Raw genomic sequence first — 21490 nt, 5'->3', positions numbered from 1 at the left:
AAAGTGGGGATAAAATAACTGTTCTCTCTCCCTTTTAGACTGTAAACCCCATGTGGAGCAAGGAGTGTGTCCAATCTGATTATTTTACATCTAGCACAGTACACATACTAAATGCTTAAAAAATATTATTTTCATTATCATTATCATTATTGTTATTATCTTAGTGGAGGCCAATATCACACTAACAGCATGATGAGGTCATATTTGCTTTATTTTCCCATGTTCCCATATTCCCATGTTGAAAATACTTATAAAGCCATTATAAAGGTGATTGAGTGCTTTAAAGCCAATGGTAAGGAGTTTCTCTTTGATGCAGAGATGGATTGCTAAACCCTGGAGGTTCTTAAGAAAGGGAGAGATATGGACTGAACATTTTCTTTTAGAAAAATGATCTGAGCAGCAGAAAGTGGGAAGAGATAGGAGGCAGGAAGGTCAGCGAGGAGGCAACTGTGGAAGTCAAAGAGGGAAATGGTAAGTGCTGGGATAAACATGGTATAAGTTTGGATGGAGAGGAAAGGGTGGCTTCTAGAAACGTAGTAAAGGTAGAACTTACAGGATTTGGTGACGTTGTATATGTGGGTTGCATGAGAGATGAGTCAAGGATAATGTTTAGGTTATGGGCTTATTCATTCATTCATTCATTGAATAGTATTTATTGAGCGCTTACTATGTGCAGAGCACTGTACTAAGCACTTGGAATGTACAATTCAGCTACAGATAGAGACAATCCCTGACCATTGACAGGCTTACAGTCTAATCGGGGGAGACAGACAAAAGCAATAGCAATAAATAGAATCAAGGAGATGAGACAGGGATGACTGTAGTGCTGTCTTGCTGTAATGGGAAAGTCAGGGGAAGGAAAATGTTTTCAGGGGAAGATGAGAAGTTTTGTTTTGGACAGGTTGAGTTTGAGGTGTTGGTGGGACATTCAAGTAGAGATGGTAGGAGGTAGGAGGAAATGTGAGACTACAGAGAAGGAGATCAGAAATAGAGGGGAGTGGTAGATTTGAGAGTCATCTGTATAGAGATGGTAGTTGAAGTCATGGTAGCGAGGGAGTCCTCCTAAGGAGATGGGAATCCAGAACAAAGCCTTTTTTTTTTATGGTATTTGTTAAGCATGTACTATGTGCCAGGCACTGTACTAAATGCTGGGGTAGAGACGATGTAATCAGGTTGGACACTATCCATGTTCCACATGGGGCTCATAGTCTTAATCCCCATTTTACACCCCACAGTAGGGGAGTAAGAGGCAGAGGAGGAGTCTGAGAGATTGAAAATGAGTAGCCAGAAAACAGGTATAAGACAGTGTCAGTGAAGTCAAGGTTCGATAATGTTTCCAAGAGAAGGGGGTAGTTGACAATGTCAAAGCAGGAGGATTCAGATGAAGTAGAGGGCATCGGATTTGGCAAGGACTTGTATTCCCATAAACTTTTATCTCTCCTCAGAACCAGCCAATCTCTTGCTTTACATTAGCCACTATTTTTTTAGAGCTAAAAACAGTAATAATAATAATTGTGACATTGACTAAGAAATTACTATATAGTAATAATTGTACTAAGCACTGAGTTAATTCAATATGATCAGATCAGAGATAGTCCATACCCGACATGGGGCTTGAGGGGGAGGGAGAACAATTAATAATGATAATAATAATAATAATGTTGATATTTGTTAAGCGCTTACTATGTGCTAAGCACTGTTCTAAGCACTGGGGAAGATACAAGGTAATCAGGTTGTCCCAGATGGGGCTCACAGTCTTCATCCCCATTTGACAGATGAGGTAACTAAGGCACAGAGAAATTAAGTGACTTGACCAAGGTCACACTGTTGACAAGTGGCAGAGATGGGATTAGAACCCATGACCTCCGACTCCCAAACCCATGCTCTTTCCACTAAGTCACGCTGCTTCTCAACAGTTATCTGATTCCCATTTTGAAAAGTGAGGAAATTGCGGCACAGAGAAGTTATCTCCGTTCCTGAAGAGCCAGTGGTCGGGCCCCAATGACTCGTGACCAGGCTTATGGTCAACTACCTCCCGGATGGACCCTCTTACCAAGGACACCGGGATCCACGCCCAGGACACCGAGGCTCCCCCACCCCCACCACCCACTGGCCCCAGGGCTGCTCAGAAGGGCATCTACCTCCAGGATGGACCCTCAAGAGCCGATGCCTTTGCTGACCATCCAGCACCCTGGGCTGGGAAGCCCTCCTGTGGTGACTAGAATTCACTCTTTGAAGTGACCACTGCCCGACCAGGTCACCAACAAGAACTGTGGGACATTGTGTTCCCCAGCTTCCCCCAACTCCGAGAAGCGGCCATCCTCCTCCCCCTCCCTCTTTCCCTGATTTCGGACCAGGTGTGGTTGGCTACTCCTCCCTAAAAAAAACCTTCCATTGACTCCACAGCCCCCTCCAGTTATTGCCCCATCTCCCTCTTACCCTGCCTTTCCAAACTCTTGGAGAGAGCCATCTACACTCGCTGCTTCAAATTCCTCTCCTCCAACTTTCTCCTGGAGCCCCTCCAATCTGGCTTCTGTCCCCTCCACTCCACTGAAACCACCTTCTCAAAGGTCACCAATGACCTCCTTCTTGTCAAATCCAACAGCTCCTACTCCATCCTAATCCTTCTCGACCTCTCAGCTGTCTTTGACACTGTTGACCATCCCCTTCTCTTCAACACGTTATCCAACCTTGGCTTAACTGACTCCATTCTCTCCTGGTTCTCCTCATCTCTCTGGCTGTTCATTCTCCTTCGCAGGATCCCTCTCCTCCTCCCATCCCCTAACTGTAGGGGTTCCTCAAGGGTCAGTTCTATTCTCAATCTACACTCACTCTCTTGGTGAACTCATTCACTCCCTTGGCTTCAACTATCATCTCTATGCAGATGATACCCAATTCTATATCTCATCTCCTGTTCTCTCTCCCTCCAGGCTCGTATCTCCTGCCTTCAGGACATCTCTACTTGGATGTCCTCCTACCACCTAAAATGCAACATGTCCAAGGCTGAGCTTCTTATCTTCCCTCCCAAACTCTGACCTCTCCCAGACTTTCCCATCACTCTGGAAGGCACTACCATCCTTCCCATCTCACAAGCCAGCAACCTTGTTGTCATCCTTGACTCCGCTCTCTCATTCACCCCACATATATAATCCATCACTAAAGCTTGCCACCAAGATCATCGCCAAGATCTGCTCTTTCCTCTCCATCCAAACCGCTACCACAATAGTACAATCACTCATCCTATTCTGACTGGATTACTGCAGCAGCATCCTTTCTGACCTCCCAACCTCCTGTCTCTCCCCACCTCAGTCTTTATTTCACTCTGCTGCCCGGATTATCTTTCTACAAAATCTTTCTAGGCATGTCACCCCCCATCCTCAAAAATCTCCAGTGGTTGCCTATCAACCTCCATTTCAAGGAAAAACTCCTCACTATTGGCTTCAAAGCTCTCCATCACCTAGCCCCTTCCTACCTCACCTCTCTTCTCTACTTCTACATCCCAGCCCACACACTCCTCTTCTAATTGTACCTCATTCTCACGTGTCCCACTATCGACCCATGTCCCACCTCCTACCACTGCCCTGGAATGCCCTCCCTCCTCAAATCCTCCAATCACACTTCCCACCTTCAAAGCCATACTGAAGGCTCACCTACTCCAAGAGTCCTTCCCAGACTAAGCCCCCCTTCTCCTCAGCTTCCTCTCCCCTCCCCATCACCCCAACTTGCTCCCTCTACTCAACCCCTCTTCCCACTCCACAACACTTGTGTATATAGGTATATATCTATAATTATATTTATTATATTTTTATATTATAATTATTATAATTATATTTATTAATATTAATGCCTATTTACTTGTTTTGATATGTATATATCTATAATTCTATTTATTTATATCGATACTACTGATGCCTGTTTACTTGTTTTGATGTCTATCTCCCTCCTTCTAGACTGTAAGCCCGCTGTGGGCAGGGATTGTCTCTATTACTGAATTGTACTTTCCAAGTGCTTAGTACAGTCCTCTGCACACAGTAAGTGCTCAAAAAATACAATTGAATGAATGAATGAATGAATGAATAAATGGATTTATCCAGGGTTATAAAGCAGGCAAAATGGTGAAGCTGGGATTAGAGCACAGGTCCCCTGAACCCTGAGGTCCAGAATCTTTTCATTAGGCGAAGTTGCTTTTTGGTACAGTAATCATTTTTCCACATATGCATCCATCCTAGGTACTGCACTTTGTCAAAGATGGCTCTTCATCATAGTCCACCATCCATGACAACACTTCCCAGGCCAATAGTTTTTCAGGAGTGTGCATGTGGCAGACAAGATCAATGCAGGACCAGATGTCCTTCCCACTCTGCAGGCATGTACAGATTTATCCCATAGCTTAAATATGAAGTCAATAGAATCATACCTGGAGCAAATTGTGACTGCTTCTGAAATGCAGGTCCTGCTGAATGCATAGCAAGAGTCTCTTGGTTCCCTTTGGCCCCAGGGTGGAGATCCTAGAAGGGGATTGAAGGGCCTGACTGCTGGGAGTTGCCAGGAATCAACCATACAACACCTCCCCTCTTCCCACCTCTAGCTAAGCATGCTAGAAAACATAAATCAATCCATTTTTCCTTTCAGCATCTTTAAAAGAGGATCAAGAAGGATGGGAGAAATCTATCTGTTTCTCTTCCTTCTTAGCAGTTCCGAGAATGGTCATCATAAACCAGGAGGCAGCTTGTCTGTAGTGGCCAGCTCTGTTTCTGGTTTTTGAGAATCCAAAGCAAGAGAAAGAAAAGACATATTAAACCCTGTTTGGGGACAAATTCCTTTCTGTCTTCAATTTTTTCCCTCATTGACGCTCATGCCTATCACCCCCGCCAATTGTTCCAGACATTGAACTCTCTCCTCAGGCGCCCTGTTCCTCCCCCTCCTCCATCCCTCACCCACAATGATCTGGCCACCTATCTCATTACAAAAATTAACACCATCAGGTCTGAGTTCTCCAAAGTCACCCTCCCCCTTCTCCATCCCCCCTGCTCTCAACCTTCTCCCCTACTTTTCCTTCCTTCCCAGCAATATCCTCAGAAGAAATATCCTCCCTCCTAGCAAGTGCCACTCCCTCCACCTGTGCTTCAGACCCCATTCCCACTCACCTTATAAAAACTATCACCCCTTCTCTCCTCCCCTCCTTAACTTCCATCTTTTACCACTCAGTCTCCAATGGCTTCTTCCCCTCTGCCTTCAAACATACTCATGTCTCCCCCATCCTAAAAAAAAAATCTCTTGACTCCACTTCCCCTTCCAGTTATCGTCCTATCTTCCTCCTGCCCTTCCTTTCCAAACTCCAAGGAGTCATCTACACTCTCTGCCTTGAATTCCTCAACTCCAACTCTCTCCTGGACCACCTCCAGTCTGGCTTCCGTCCCCTTCACTCCACCAAAACTGCTTTCTCAAAGGTCACCAATGACCTACTCCTCACCAAATCCAATGGCTCCTACTCTATCCTAATCCTCCTCGACTTCTCCTTGAAGCAACATGGCTCAGTGGAAAGAGCACGGGCTTGGGAGTCAGAGGTCATAGGTTCTAATCCCGGCTCTGCCACTTGTCAGCTGTGTGACTTTGGGAAAGTAACTTCACTTCTCTGTTCCTCAGTTACCTCATCTGTAAAATGGGGATTAAAACTGTGAGCCTCATGTGGGACAACCTGATTACCCTATATCTCCCCCAGTACTTAGAACAGTGCTCTGCACATAGTAAGCGCTTAACAAATACCAACATTATTATTATTATTCTCAGCTGCCTTCGACACTGTCGACCATCCCCTTCTCCTCAACACTTTATCTAACCTTGGCTTCATGGACTCTGTCCTCTCCTGGTTCTCCTCATCTCTCTGGCCACTCATTCTCGGTCTCCCTCGCGAGCTCCTCCTCCCCCTCCCATCCACTAACTGTAGGGGGTCCTCAAGGGTCTCTGTTCTCCATCTGTACTCGCTCCCTTGGTGAAGTCATTCACTCCCACAGCTTCAACTATCATCTCTACGCAGATGACACCCAGATCTACATCTCCTCCCCTCTTCTCTCTCCTCCCTCCAGGTTCATATCTCCTCCTGCCTTCAGGGCATCTCCACCTGGATATCTGCCGGCCACCTAAATCTCAACATGTCCAAGGCTGAGCTCCTTATCTTCCCTCCCAAACCCTGTCCTCTCCCTGACTGTCCTGTCACTGTGGGCGGCCACTACCATCCTTCCCGTCTCACAGGCCCACAAACTTGGTGTCATCCTTGACTCAGCTCTCTCATTCACCCCACACATCCAATCCGTCACCAAAACCTGCCGGTCTCACCTTCACAGTATCGCCAAGATCCGCCCTTTCCTCTCCATCCAAACTGCTACCTTGCTGGTACAATCTCTCATAATACCCAGACTGGATTATTGCATCAGCCTCCTCTCTGATTTCCCATCCACCTGTCTTTCCCCGCTCCAGTCCATTCTTCATTCCGCTGCCCAGATTATCTTTCTAAAGAAACGCTCTGGGCATGTCACTCCCCTTTTCAAAAACCTCAAGTGGTTGCCTATCAACCTTCTCATGAAACAAAAACTCCTCACTCTTGGCTTCAAAGTTCTCCATCACTTAGTCCCTGCCTACCTTACCTCCCTTCTCTCCTTCTACATTCTAGCCTGCACACTCTGTTCCTCTGCCACTAATCTCCTCACGGTCCCTCATTTGTGCCTGTCCCGCCGTTGACCCATGGCCCACATCCTACCACTGACTTAGAATGCCCTCCCTCCTCTCATCTGTCAAACTAACTCTCTTCCCCTCTTCAAAGCCCTAGTGAAAGCTCACCTCCTCCAGGAGGCCTTCCCAGCCTGAGCCCTCCTTTTCCCTCTGCTCCTCCTCCCCTCCCCATTCCCTCTACTCCCTCCCTCTGCTCTTTCCCCTTCCCCTCCCCACAGCATGTGCATATTTGTACATATTTTTTATTACTCTATTTATTTTGTTAATGATGTGTATATATCTATGATTCTATTTATCTTGATGATATTGACGCCAGACTACTTATTTTGTTTTGTTGTCTATCTCCCCTGTTTAGACTGTGAGCCCGTTGTTGGTCAGGGATCGTCTCTGTTGTTGAATTGTGCATTCCGAGCGCTTAGTATAGTGCTTTGCACAAAGTAAGCGCTCAATAAATACAATTGAATGAATAAATTAATTTCAATCTTTTGCTAAATCTTATGGGTTCAAACTCCACAATATTGCTAAAATCTGCCCTTTCCTGTCCATCCAAATCCAAGCATTTATCCTATCCCTCCTGGATTACTGTAATCAGTCTCCTTGCTGTCCTCCCTGCCTCTTGCCTTTCCTCACTCTAGTGCATACTTCACTCTGCCACCTGGATCATGTTTTTTACAAAAACATTCAGGGCATGTTTCCAATTCCTCAAGAACCTCCAGTCACTATCCTTTCCCCTCTGCATTAAACAAAGATTCTTACCAATGGTTTTAAAGTACTCAATCACCTTGCCCTCTCCTACCTCACCTCACTACTCTTCTACTACAGCTCAGCCCATACCCTTTGCTCCCTAATGCCAACCTTCTCACTGTACCTCAGTCTCTCTATCTTACCATTGATCTCTCACCCACATCCTGCCTCTGGACTAGAATGCTCTCCCTCTTCATATCTGACAGTTACTCTCCCCCTACTTCAAAGTCTTATTGAAAGCACATCTTCTCCAAGAGGCCTTTCCTCCTGACTAAACCCTCTGACTCTAAGCTCTAATTATTATATTGTACTCTCCCAAATGCTTAGTACAGTGCTCTGCACACAGTAAGCGCTCAATAAATATGATTGATTGAATGATTGATTTTCTCACTTTGTGAATCATAACCCTGGGAAGGACCTCAAGTGGTCACTTTGTCCATCTCTTAGCCACCGCCAGATTTGCTTATTGACTTTTCAGGTATACCCCTCAACCTTCTCCCCTGTAAGGTAGGTCTCACCCCATCCAAAAACTGTATACAACACAAAAACGTGATGTATTGAAACTGAATCATCTTAGTTCGGAAACATGTTGAGATAAACTGATTTTTTTAAAGTACATTATTTGGGTATATTTTTAATGAAAGTGGATTGTATTAACAAACCAGTTTGGCCAAGCTGCCTCTTAGGTAAGGTTATATGGTTACTCCTCAGCACACAGCTGATGTGGGGAGGTCACTTGGCCTAGTGGTGAAAACATGGAACTTGGAGCCAGAGACCTGGGTTTTTGTTATGGATCTACCACTGGCCTGCTCTGGTTCTTACTTCACCACTCTGGCTTCATTATCTTCTAAATGGAGGCAACATATCTGTTCTCTCTAGCTTTCTGATTATATCTGTTCTTTTTATTTTGCATCTGCCCAGAACTTGGCACACAGCAAGTGTTTAATAATTGATTAATAAGCTTGCTTGTATGGGTGTATTTATGCTTGCCTTCCCAAATGGACTGTCAATTATTGGAGAATGGGGATTGTGGCCTGCCTTACTTCTGTACCTTTCTCCTGTGCCAGTGTCTTAACTTCACAGGCAATGGTTAGTTAACTGAATCAATCTGTCAGTGAATCATATTTATTGAGCACTTACTGTGTGCAGAGCACTGTACTAAGCACTTGGGGGAATACACTATAATAGAGCTGGTAGACACATTCCCTACTCACAACAAGCTTACAGTCTAGTAGGACTCATTCAAGTCTCATGTGTTTCATTGGGTATCTCATACATTCTCTAGTCAGTTGGTCTGTGAAAGAACTCATTTTGCGGGGATGATCTCTTTTAACTCCTATTCAAGAAAGACTGGGGCTCCACTGTCCAGTTTCTGGGGATTTGTACAGGACTAGGGATTTGTACAGGACTAGATAAATGTAGGAAACATTCCCAGCTAAAGGAATAAAAGTGACTCCTTTTGTCTCTAGTGAAAGTATTTCAGATTAACTTGTCCCAATCTGGAATCTCTGCCAGGGAATTGTGATGCCTTTCCCTGAGACATTCATCTCTTCCCCGTGAGGGCACATAGATTAGAAGCAGCGTGGCTCAGTGGAAAAGAGCCTGGGCTTTGGAGTCAGAGGTCATGAGTTCAACTCCTGGCTCTGCCACTTGTCAGCTGTGTGACTGTGGGCAAGTCACTTCACTTCTCTGTGCCTCAGTTACCTCATCTGTAAAATGAGGATTAACTGTGAGCCCCATGTGGGACAACCTGATTCTCCTATGTCTACCCCAGTGCTTAGCACAGTGGTCTGCACATAGTAAGCGCTTAACAAATACCAACATTATTATTATTATTATTAGAAGAGAGGACTGCATAGAGTTGTCCTCTTCCAGAAAGATTTTCCAGGTTTCTAAGAAAATATCTTTTGATGCCTTTACAGATTGCTCACTTGGTTCTTCTGAAGTGGGATGTCTCCAGGACACTTCAATCAATAGTATTTTTTGAGTGCTCACTCTGCAGAGAATTGTACTAAGCACTTGAGAGACTACAATAGAACAGAATTTGTAGACAGGATCCCTGCCCACACCAATCAATCACTAGTATTTATTGAGTACCTGCTATGTGCAGAGTACTGTATTAAGTGCTTGGGAGAGTCTAATAAAATCAGTTGACATAATCCCTACTCTCAAGTAGTTTACAGTCTAGCTGGGGAGAGAGACACTAAAAAAAAAAATCACAGGAGGAAGCAGAAAAAGGAGAGCTTTTGCTGAAATCCATGAGTTAGTGCTGAAGTAACAGGGTATACAATAGCACATAAGTACTATAAGAGGTTAAATGTATTTTAAGTGCTTAGGTGTCAAGGAAATACTGCAGTGTCAATTGGAGAGGATATAGCCTGAGGGATTAGAAATCAACTGGGGAAGGCCTCATCATCAGTATTTCTCATGTGTCCATCATGTGCAGAGTATTATTGAGACTTTGAGCCCCACATGGGACACTGACTGTGTCCAATCCAACTTGTTTGTATCTACCCCAGTGCTTAATACAGTGCCTGGCACATAGTAAGCACTTAACAAATACCACAATTATTATTACATTAAGTATTTGGAGATTTCAAGGAAAGTAGAAGACAGAGTCTCTGCCCTTGAGGCATTCAGAGTCAGAAGGTCATGCGTTCTAATCCTGGCTCTACCACTTGTCTACTGTGACCTTGGATAAGTCACTTCACTTTTCTGTGCTTGTTACTTCATCTGTAGTATGGGGATTGAGAATGTAAACACCATGTGGGATAAGGACTGTGTCCAACCTGATTTGCTTGTATCCACTCCAGCGCTTAGTCTAGTGCCTGGCACAAAATAAACACTTAACAAATACCATTATTATTATTATTAATAATAATAGTAGTAATAATTGAGGAGAAAAGCAATGTGCCCTAGGAGAAAGATGACGAGACTGGGAGTTAAGAGACCTGGATTTGAATCCTGGCTCCTTCACTTGCCAGCTCTATGACCCTGGACAAATCACTTAATTTCTCTGTGCCTCAGTCTGCATCTGTAAACTGGGAAATTAATAACTGTCCTCTCTTCTCCATTAGCTTGCCATGTGACTCAGACTGTCTGATCTGATTGTACTGGCACATAGTAAGTGCTTAACAAGTATCACAATTCTTATAATTAGAGGGCATCCATTAATGGGGAGAAAAGGAAAAACAGATATGCCTGGCACCCACGAAAATAAACAAAAAATGAATAAGTGAAATAAATAAACAGATTGCCACGTGTAAGAACTAAGGTCGATTGATGGCCATTGCCTGATCTTCCCCTCTGTCTTTCTGTAGTGGGGCAGGGGGAGGAAAGACAGGCTGGACAAATGAACTTGAATGAGGTGGTAAATTGTTCAACTTCCTTTATAAGACTGCTCTATGGAAAACATTACTATGGGTCTTATTGAGGAAGCAGTGTGGCATAATGGCTAGAATATGGCCTGAGAGTCAGAAGGACGTGGGTTCTAATTCCGGCTCTGCCACTTGTCTGTTGTATGACCTTAGGCAAATCACTTCACTTCTCTGGGCCTTAGTTACCTTATCTGTAAAATGACAATTGAAACTGTGAGTCCAATGTGGGATATGGACTGTGTCCAACCCGAATTGCTTGGATACACTCCACAGCTTAGTACACTGCCTGACACACAATAAGCATTTAACAAATACTACACTTATCATTATTATTATTATTATTATTATTATCATTAATAATGGAGCCAAGTGGTGGCTCGGAAATCAAATGGTGGGAGCAGTAGTAGAAATGACATTTATTGACCTCCTTCTTAATACAGTGCGCTGTACTAGGTACTTAGAAGGTACAATAGAATCACAAGTACAGCATTCTCTGCGCACAAGGAGCCCTCCGGTCTAACTGGGGAGACCAGGCACAGAGCTAACAAATATGTTTATAAAGACAAGTCCTGAGAATGGATATAAATAAACACAAAAGTGCAAGATGGGGCTGAAAAGTTGCCAAGATTTGGCGTATTGATAATTAATCAAGGAATAGCTTGTTGGAGGGGACAGGATTTTAAGAGGATTTTGAAGGCAAGGAGGTGTGCCAGATTTGGAAGGGAGTTCCAGGTCCAGGGAATAACCTGAGCAAAGATACAGATGAGGTCAAGAGGAGAGCAGGATACAGTCAGGAGGGGGGCTTGAGATGAGCAAATAGTGTGAACAGGTGGGTATAGGGTTAGGATAGCTAACCAGTGAGGTGGAAAGAGCAGATCATGAAACTTAAAGCCAATGGTAAGAAGACTTTACTTATTGCATAGATGGGAATTGAGTGGAAGGGGGGAAGAGGATGCCAATGTCACCCTCAACCAATGAGAAACCACGAAACTTGACAGACAGTTGCTTCCGTGGGAGCATCTTAAGGAGCACCAAGGGATCTGACTGTGTCAGCTAGGGGAGGGCTTGTGCAAATGAAGGGATATGTTAAACTCTGCCCACCCATGTAACCAGCCAACCTTTAGTACCTAGACCATTCAGTGTCTGGTCTGCCGGTAGTGCTTTGAGCCCTCCTGGTAGGAAATGGAATTAAAGATGCCTGACATGGAGTGAGCTGTGGTCTCTGTGTTCTCTACGCTACACCTCATCCGGAGTGGTAGCAGTCAACATCTGAATCCTCAGGTGTTAATTTGTTCCCAACACGTTGTTAGGTGTCATGTGGGAGACATTGAAGCATCAAGGAGGTTGTTAATTCTAGAATTTGGTGTGTAGACCAAATGTTTCTGGGCAGGGTTGTGGGGACTTTTTTTATTATTATTACAGTGGACAGTGCCCAGCTGCCTTCAAGTCCATAAGGTAGCAGGCTTCAACCACAACATGGGTGATAAAGCATAGGCAACAGGAAGCATGTGACAATTCTGAGATTTGTGAAACCCAAAGATGTATTTACTGTATGTTTTCTGTGTGTAGAGCACGGTCCTAAGCACTTGGGAGAGTACAACTGATTTGATAGACATGTTCCCTGCCCACAAGGAACTTATAGTCAAGAGGGGGAGCATACATTAAAATAAATTGCCAATGTGTACTTAGGTGCTCTGGGGCTAAGGATGGGATGAAAATCAATGCTTTGAGAGTTCAGATCCAAATGCATAGGTGACATACAGGGAGAGAGAGTAGGGGAAATGAGGGCTGAGTCAGGGAAGGCCTCTTAGAAGAGATGTGATTCTAATGAGGCTTTGAAAGTGGGAAGAGTATTATTTTGCATCCCGTCTCTCCTCTGTGGGTCTTTGAAAAGGGATAGATTTTCTCCAGGGTGGTCCTGTCTGGAGGCAGGGGGATGTACTGGATGATCTCTGAAGTTCCCTCCCAGGCCAGGGTTTCTGTGATTTTTGGGAACGGAGGAGTGAATTACGGAGACTATATTTTGAATCTGAAATCAGTTCTAGAATCACCAAGTCTTACCAGGATGGCCTACACATCTGTTCCCCTGTCTCTTTCTCCTTCCAATTCCTATTCTGCAAGAGCAAGAATATAGAAACAGAGAAGAATGGAGGAGGTTGCCTGGCACTGAGCTGAAAGCATTTGGTCTCCATGGAAACATATCCTCTGGGTCTGGCCCTGCGCTGGTGCCACCTGGCATTCGCAGGCCATGAGATGTTTCAAATTTCAATGGGAAAATACAAAACTTGGCAGCCAGGGGCAACTGGAACCAAACATTCCCCATAGCAGGGTGGGGGCTGGTGGGTGGAGTGGTTCAGTAGACAGAGAGAGAGAGAATGAGAGTGTGTGCTCGTGTGTGCCTGTGCATAAGAGACTGACCAATCACTCAATCACTTTGCCTCCTCCGACCTTACCTCACTACTCTCCTATTACCTTCCGGCCCAGGACATTACCTCACTAATGCCAACCTTCTCACTGAACCTCACTCTTGTTTATTTTGCCACTGACCTCTTGCCTTCAACCTGCCTCTGGGATGTATTGCCCTCCCTCTTCATATCTTACAGAACTACTCTCCTGCCCATCAAAGCCTTATTAAAGACACAGCTCCTCCAAGAGGCCTTCCCTGACTAAGCCCTCTTTTCCTTTTCTCCAACTCCCTTCCATGTCACCCTGACTTGCTTTCTTTATTCATCCTCCAACCAGCCCCACAGGACTTATTTATTTATTTATTTATGTAATTGTTTGCCTTCCTCCCTTAGACTAAGTTCACTGTGGTCAGGGACTGAATCTATTACATTATTATATTGTACTCTCCCAAGCACTTAGAACAGTGCTTTGCACACAGTAAGTGCTCAATAAATACAATAGACGAACTAACTGATCAGGCATTGGAGTCAGACCCCAAGGAATTGGGTTTGAGAACCAGGCCTACATTGCAGCTTGAGGGATTTAGTGGACATGAGGAAGAACTTTCCCACGCTGGCTTTCTCCTACTGGGCATGAGTAATAAGGAAATTGTGGAATTTCCTTTTTTGGGGCTCTGAAAAACAGGAATAGTTTTAGGGCTCACCTAGACAGGACCCAGGGATTCTTTCTACCCTACAATTCTATGATGGAGGGGAAGGGAGGTGGGTGTGGATATTTGAAGATTCTGGGAGCATGGAGCTGGGAAATCACAGGAACATTAGAAAGGTTGGGGATGGGGCTTAAATAAGCCCAGGATAAGCACAGGGATAGGAATTACACTGGAGATTAATTACGTTGGAGTAAGTCAGTTCTGGGTGCCCAGAGTGGTATAAGAGCAAATCCTAACCTTCCGGGGCAGAGGGAAGAGTGGCAGGTGGGAGGGAGGGGGAAGGATGGAACTACATGCCAGTAGACAGGCTGAAGACTTGACAATCTTCATCCTCCACCTTGACATCCAGACAGCTGTCCGACTGGCTCTCTGTCTTTCTTCAACAGGAAGCTGCCTTTAGGCTCAGTAACCATTTGATTTGGGGCTAGTGACCCTTCTGGCAGCCGGAGGGCTCTGTGAGACACTAAGTAGCAGCTGGCCAGCCTCTTCTGGCAGGCAGGAAGCCTAGCCAGCCCAGAGATAGGACCTACAATGGAGTCCTAAAGCCCTATAGTCCAGACGTGAACCGAAGCCCCAAACCAGAATGAAGCTAAGCCCATTGACTTGGGGAACTGGAAAAAGAGTTAGGGGATGGTGAAAATAGCTCCCCCTTCAGGTTTTGCTGCCTCTCTGTGTCCTCAGGCCCACGGGGACAGTCCTGAGGTTGTAGGGCTCTGGCTTTTTTATAAGGTCTCCTGACCTTATAAAGCTCAGGGAGTGAGTTCCAGTCTTCACCATGTTGAGTGGAATAGTGGAGTTCCCTGGAAACCTGTTCAGAAGGAGGTGATGCTTCTCTTAGTCTTCATCTCTTGGCCTCTGTTTTTACTAGCCAATCCCTCACCAATGGCAGCACATGAGGTTGTCAGCTGCAGAAAAGAGATAAATTCTCTCTTCAAAGAGCTCCCAGCACTTTGGGAGGGCTTCTGCCCCAAACTGCACCCCGATTCATTTGGAAAAGAGTCTTCTCCCAGAACCTGTCCCTTCAAGATTTTGGGCTCCAGATGATTGGCCAAGATAACAGGAGCTGAAGGAGGGAGGATATATCTGGGCTTCTGCAGCATTTCCACCTGAAGATCTCAAGAGCACTTATGCACACTGTCATTCATTTACCGGTCCTTTATTTATTTTTATATTAAATATCTGTTTAACTATGTAATCCTGATATAGTTATTCTACTGTGCCAAGTACTTGTACATTATTTCTATCTGCTTCCCCTACTAGATTATAAATTATTTGAAGGCAAAACATGTGGCTTGCTTCTGTTGTACTCTCCTAAGTACTTACTACAGTGGTTAACATTCAGTAAGCACTCAGTAAGTATCAATAGCAGCATGGCTCAGTGGAAAGAGCCTGGCCTTGGGAGTCAGAGGTGATGGGTTCAAATCCCGACTCTGCCACTTGTTAGCTGTGTGACTGTGGGCAAGTCATTTAACTTCTTTGTGCCTCAGTTACCTCATCTGTAAAATGGGGATTAACTGTGAGCCTCACGTGGACAACCTGATTACCCTTTATGTATTTCAGCGCTTAGAACAGTGTTCTGCACATAGTAAGTGCTTAACAAATATCAACATTATTATTATTATCAATGATGGATTGATTGATTTAACAACTGCTACTCCACTTGTCTTCACAACATCCCCCAGAGGAATTATTGTTAGACCCATTTTTTCAGCTGGAAAACCCCAGCCCTAGGCGATGATGTTTCCCAGATGACACAGCAGTGAAATTGAGACTTGAATCCACATTTGAACAGTTGCAGTCCAGTATTTCCTACCTAGCTCTCCTGCTCTGTATTTATTAGTAATGCTCCCTTCAATGACCCCAGAAAGTGAAATTCTCTGGGCTTTGCATACACGATGGGTGGAGAGTATACCCACGAGGTTTGAATGATTGCCCCTTTTAGGGTCAAGTGGCAGCTGAGAATTGTAAGTAAGAAGATTTCTGAACAAATTCCCTAAAGATTTAATCCCCCAACACTCAGTGATCAGAGAATTCACACCAAACCTAACCCTTCAACCATGCTATCTTGGATAAATCTTGGACCAGGGCTCTTGCATTTCTCTTTTCATTCTGTCAAACAACCAGCAGTATTTACTGAGCATCTACTATGTGCAGAGAATTGTATGAAACACCTAGGAGAGTACAATAGAGTCAGTCGACATGATTCTTGCACTCAAGCCACTTACAGTCTTTCAGGGGAGACAGGCATTGAAATCAATTACAGATAGGAAGATAGGACAAAGTAATAGAGTACAAAGATGTGTACGTTTATAAATGCTGAAGTGGATGGCCATGTGTGGACCCAAACACTTAAGTGACGTGACAGAGCTGAAGTGTCAAAAGGAGGGGAAATAAAGTAAGGAGATGAGATTAACTAGGGAAGGCCTCCTGGAGAAGATGTGATTCAATAGGGCTTTTAAGATGGGGCATGCTAACGACTTCAGATGTGAAGTGGGAAAAGTTTCAGGCATGAAGGACACCAGGTGCAAGAGGTCAGCAGTGGGAAAAGTGAGGATGAGGCCCAGTGAGTGGGCTGGCTTGAGAAAAATGAGGTGAATGAACTGAAATGTAGTGAGAGAAGGCAGTGGTTAAGCATGGCGTAGATTTAGAGCTAGAAAGAGCTGATTGAGTATATTGAAGCCAACTTTAAGGAGCTTCTGCTAGATGCAGAGCAACAAATGAGCAGTTGTTTTTGAGGAGTGGGGAGATATATGCAGAACATAATTTAAGAAAAATGATCCAGACAGCAGAGTGAAGTATGGACTGGAAAGGGGAGAGACTAAAGACAGGGAGTAATGAGAGGACTACAAAGTGGATTACAGGTTGTAATACTTTCACCTTCTTCTCCTCTTCCTCCTCCCCCTCTTCCCTTTCTCTCCTCCTCCTCCTTCTCTGTCTCCTTCTCCACCTTCTCTTCCTCCTCCAAGAGTTTAGGGGATGCCCTAAATGACCTCTTGAGATCCACAGCCCTGAGATTCTGTGGATTCCCTCACACATGAAAATTCCTTAACACTTTGGCTCCATATTCTCCCCAATAAGTGGTGATGTTCCAGCTGGCCTGCCAGATTCACCATTGCATCACTGTTCTTGGCTTGACATCTGATGAGCTACTTTACTACATCTGGCTACTACCATTCTGGCTAGTTTCCTACAGTCCGAAGAAAAAGTCTGCTTTCCAGAATTAGTCACACCTGGTTCTAACTTTCCAATAATTTTATTTTCAATTCCTCTTTTCCATCACCTCCCACCCCCGCCCACTCTCTCCCTGATTTCTCTTTTCTGTCGTTGACTTGTAATCGTGCCAGGGTTGGAGGTAGAGCCCCCAGAGACCCCTTCTCCCTGGCAAGGCTCTCTCTAGCTCCGTAGATTCTGTAAACCCTTCTGATAGATTATAAACTCCTTGAGGGCAGGGATCAATTCTATTAATTCTAGGGTACTCTCCCACTACAGTGGTCTGCAAAAAGTAAATACACTTGTCATGAGCCCGTCACTGGGGATTTGTCTCCCCTAAATATCACGCGCTCAATTTATGAATGCTTCACTGGGGATTTGTCTCCCCTTAATATCAGGCATTCAGTCTATGAGCCCTTTCCTGGGGATTTGTCTCCCCTGAATACCCTGAAATTTCCAGGGTATTTGATGCCACATCACCCCAATGCTTACATGTTGCAGTGTCTAAAAAACTGTTTTGTCAAAAAGTTCAACAAAGATTTAACCCTGGCCTAGTGGAAAGAACACAGGCCTGGAAGGCAGAGGACCTGGGTTCTAATCCCAATTTGTTGTATTCTACCAACTCGGTTGGCTATATTGTACTTTCCCAATAGTTTAGCCCAGTGCCCTACAATAATTTTTTATTGAGGGCTTTACTGTGTGCAGAGCACTATGTACTTGGGAGAGTTGGTAGACACTTTCCCTGACCACAACAGAGTTGGTAGACACTTTCCCTGACCACAACAAACTTGCAGTTTAGAGGGGGAGACAGACATTAATATAAATAAATTAAGGATGTGTACATATGTGTTTGGGGCTCAAAGTGGAATTAATAAAGTGTGCAAATTCAAGTGCAAGTTCAATGAAGAGGGGAATGGGAGATGAGAAAATGAAGTCTCAGTCAGGTATGGCCTCCTTGAGGAGATGTGCTTTTAATAAGACCTCTTGGGAAGAGGGATTGTCTGTCAGATGTGAAGGGAGGGGGAGTTCCGGGTCAGAGACAGGACATGGGTGAGGGATCAGCAGCAAGATAGTTGAGTTTGAGCTACAGTGAGTACATTGAAATTAAAGGAGCTAAGTGTGCTGTGGGGCTGAGGGAGGAGTGAAAAAAGAGACCAATGCAGAAGGAAATGGGGAAAAAAGGAAATGAGGGCTAAGTCAGGGAAGACCTCTTGGAAGAGATGTGCCTTCAATAAAGTTTTGAAGGAGGAGAGAGTAATTGTCTGTAGGACATGAAAAGGGAAGATGTTCCAGGTCAGAGGCAGGGTGTGGTCAAGAGTTCAACTGGTGAGATAGACGAGATCGAGGTACAGTGAATAGGTTAGCATTAGAAGAGCAAAGTGTGCAGGTTGGGTTGTAATAGGAGAGCAGTGAGGAAGGGGCGAGGTTATTGAGTGCTTTAAAGCTGATAGTAAGGCGTTTCTGTGTGATGCAGAAGTGGATGGACAGCAACTGTAGGTTCTTGAGGAGTGGGAAAACATGGACTGAATATTTTTGTAGAAAAATGATATGGGCAGCTGAGTGTAAGCTTGTTGTGGGCAGGGAATGTGTGTACCAACTCTGTATTCTTAAAGAAAGAAGGCAGGCTGTGGTCAGATAGAGAGGGATTTCATAGTTGGTGAGGGTACAGAATGGGCAGTGACTAGAGACCTTTGGTGACCTTTGAGAGGGCATTTCTGTAAAGGGGTCAGAAGTGGGATTTGAAGGAGTCAAGGAGCAAATTGGAAGAGAGGAAGTGGAGACAGGTGAACACAACTCGCTCAAGGAGTTTAGAAAAGAATGGGGTAGGAGGCAGATGTGATAACTAGAGGGAACTGTGGGATCATGGGAGGTTTTTTTTTAGGATAATAGAGATTCAGCATGTTTGAAAGCAATGGGGAAAAAGCCATTGGAAAATGAACAGTTGGAGATGATGGTCAGGGAGGGAAGAAAGGAGGGGGCAAGTGCTTTGATAAGGTGTGAAGGGATGGGGTTGGAGGTGCAGTTGAAGGGAGTGTATTTTGAGAGGGGGTAGACTGCCTCTATGAGACAGTGTTAGGAAAGATGGGAAAGTTGAAGAGCAGCATGGTTTAGTGTAAAAAGCATGGGTTTAGAAGTCAGAAATCTGGGGTTCTAATCCTGGTTCTGCCAATTCTTATCATAAGACCTTGGGCAAGTCACGTTAAGGGATTAAATGTCAGTTGCTCCCCACACTTAGATTGTGGTCCCCATGTGGGGCAGGGACTGTGTCCAAGCTGATTAACTCGTACCTACCCCGGCAGTTAGAACAGTGCTTCACACCCAGTAAGTGCTTAACAAATATGGTAATAATAGTAATGATAATAATAATGCTTTTAATCCCCATTTTACAGATGAGGAAACTGAGGGATGAAGAGGTTAAGTGTCTCACAGCAGGTAGGTGACAAAGCTGGGATTTGAACTGAGGTGCCCTGACTCCCAAGCATTATGGCCTAGTGGAAAGAGCACAAGCCTGGGAATCAGCAGACCTAGAGTCTAACTGTGGGTCCATCAATTGTCTGCTCTGTGATCTTAGGCAAGTCACTTAATTTCTCTGTGCCTCAGTTTCCTCATTTGTAATGAGGGAAGCAGCGTGGCTCAGTGGAAAGAGCCCGGGCTTTGGAGTCAGAGGTCATGGGTTCGTATCCTGGCTCTGCCACTTGTCAGCTGTGTGACTGTGGGCAAGTCACTTAACTTCTCTGGGCCTCAGTTCCCTCATCTGTAAAATGGGGATTAAGACTGTGAGCCCCACGTGGGACAACCTGATTCCCCTGTGTCTACCCCAGCGCTTAGAACAGTGCTCTGCACATAGTAAGTGCTTAACAAATACCAACATTATTATTATTATTAATATGGGAATTCAATGCTTGTTCTCCCTTCTTAAACTGTGAATTCCATGTGGGACAGAGATTGTGACTGATCTGATTATCTTGTATCTATCCCAGGGTTTAGCATGGAGTAGGTGCTTAAATGTTATCAGTATTATTATTACTACTATTTCTGCTACTACTAGACTAGGCTGTCCTGTCAGTCTTCTTCCCTCTACCGGCCTTCATCTTTTGCTCCCACCCAGTCATAATTTTGACCACATAGCCGGGGTTCCTCGGCCCTGAGCGTGGGATGAGTTATATTTTGGAAGAAGGGACGAGCTGTGATCGTCCCTCGGCCCACGACACCTCAGTAGTAACCTTGACAGTCCATCCGCAAGGGGAAACGTAGGCCTCAGCGGTGGCCGTCCCGAAGAAGGAAGTTTATTGATCCCTCCGACGCTCTGTCCCGGCAGGGCAGTACATAAAGAAGACCTCAGGAAGTGTTGCATAGAGAGGACTTCCTCAGGCCCTGGTCACTAAGCTTCTGTGCTCTTTGGGAAGATACAGTCCGAGCCAAGCCCTCCCAGGGGCCCTCTGCCTCCTGTTCGTTGATAGAGGGGAGGGGGCGGCAGCACAGGGAGAAGCCCAGCATTCATCCATTCAATAGTATTTATTGAGCGCTTACTATGTGCAGAACACTGTACTAAGAGCTTGGAATGTACAATTCGGCAACAGCATCTGTCCCTTCAGCCAGTGGTTCCCCCGTTTCAACTTTCTCCGCGGAGCCCCGAGGCGGGAGGGGACAGCCCCGGCAGACCAGACCGCAGCCGAGCTGAGGGGGACCCCGCTTCGTCCCTGCCCGCTCTTAGGGAGTGAAAACTGTGACGCGACAGGGGAGGGGGAGGGCGTGCGAGCAGATCCCTCCGTGCCCCCGATCAGCTTGGTGGGCTAGGAAGAAGCTGGAGTGCAGGGTTCGAAGCAGGGCCCTCTCCCCAACCACCGATCCCCGTCCTCCTCCTCCCGCCCCCTTCCACGCTGAGCGAGCCCGGCAGAGCCAGGGGGAGCCAAGGGAGGAGTCGTTTAGGACAAGAGACAAAGTTGAGAGTCTGTGGAGACGGAGGGATGGGGGCTGCAGGGGCGGGGGAAGGGAGCTGTGTGCTGTTGCTGGGAGAAACCGATATGTCGCGCCCGAGAAGCACCTTTCCGTCACTCCCCCTTTCCAGGAACGAGGCGGGAATGAGATCAGTCGCGTGAGGTTGTGGATCCGGCTGGGTCCGCCCGAGGATGTGCGGAGGGCAGGATGGCGGAACGACAGGGAAGCGAGGCGGGGGATGGAGGGCAGAAACAATTGGAAGCTGCCGGGGGGGGGTGGTCTCTCCCGCGCCGCCCCCGGCCCGGGGTGGATGGAAGGGAGAAGTGGGGGCGTGCTCATTGGCATTCACGGGGAGGGGCGGGTCGTGCCGCGCGCG

The sequence above is a fragment of the Ornithorhynchus anatinus genome, chromosome 11, assembly GCF_004115215.2.
Source record: "Ornithorhynchus anatinus isolate Pmale09 chromosome 11, mOrnAna1.pri.v4, whole genome shotgun sequence".
Lineage (NCBI taxonomy): Eukaryota > Metazoa > Chordata > Mammalia > Monotremata > Ornithorhynchidae > Ornithorhynchus > Ornithorhynchus anatinus.
Note: the sequence above shows the minus strand (reverse complement) of the source record.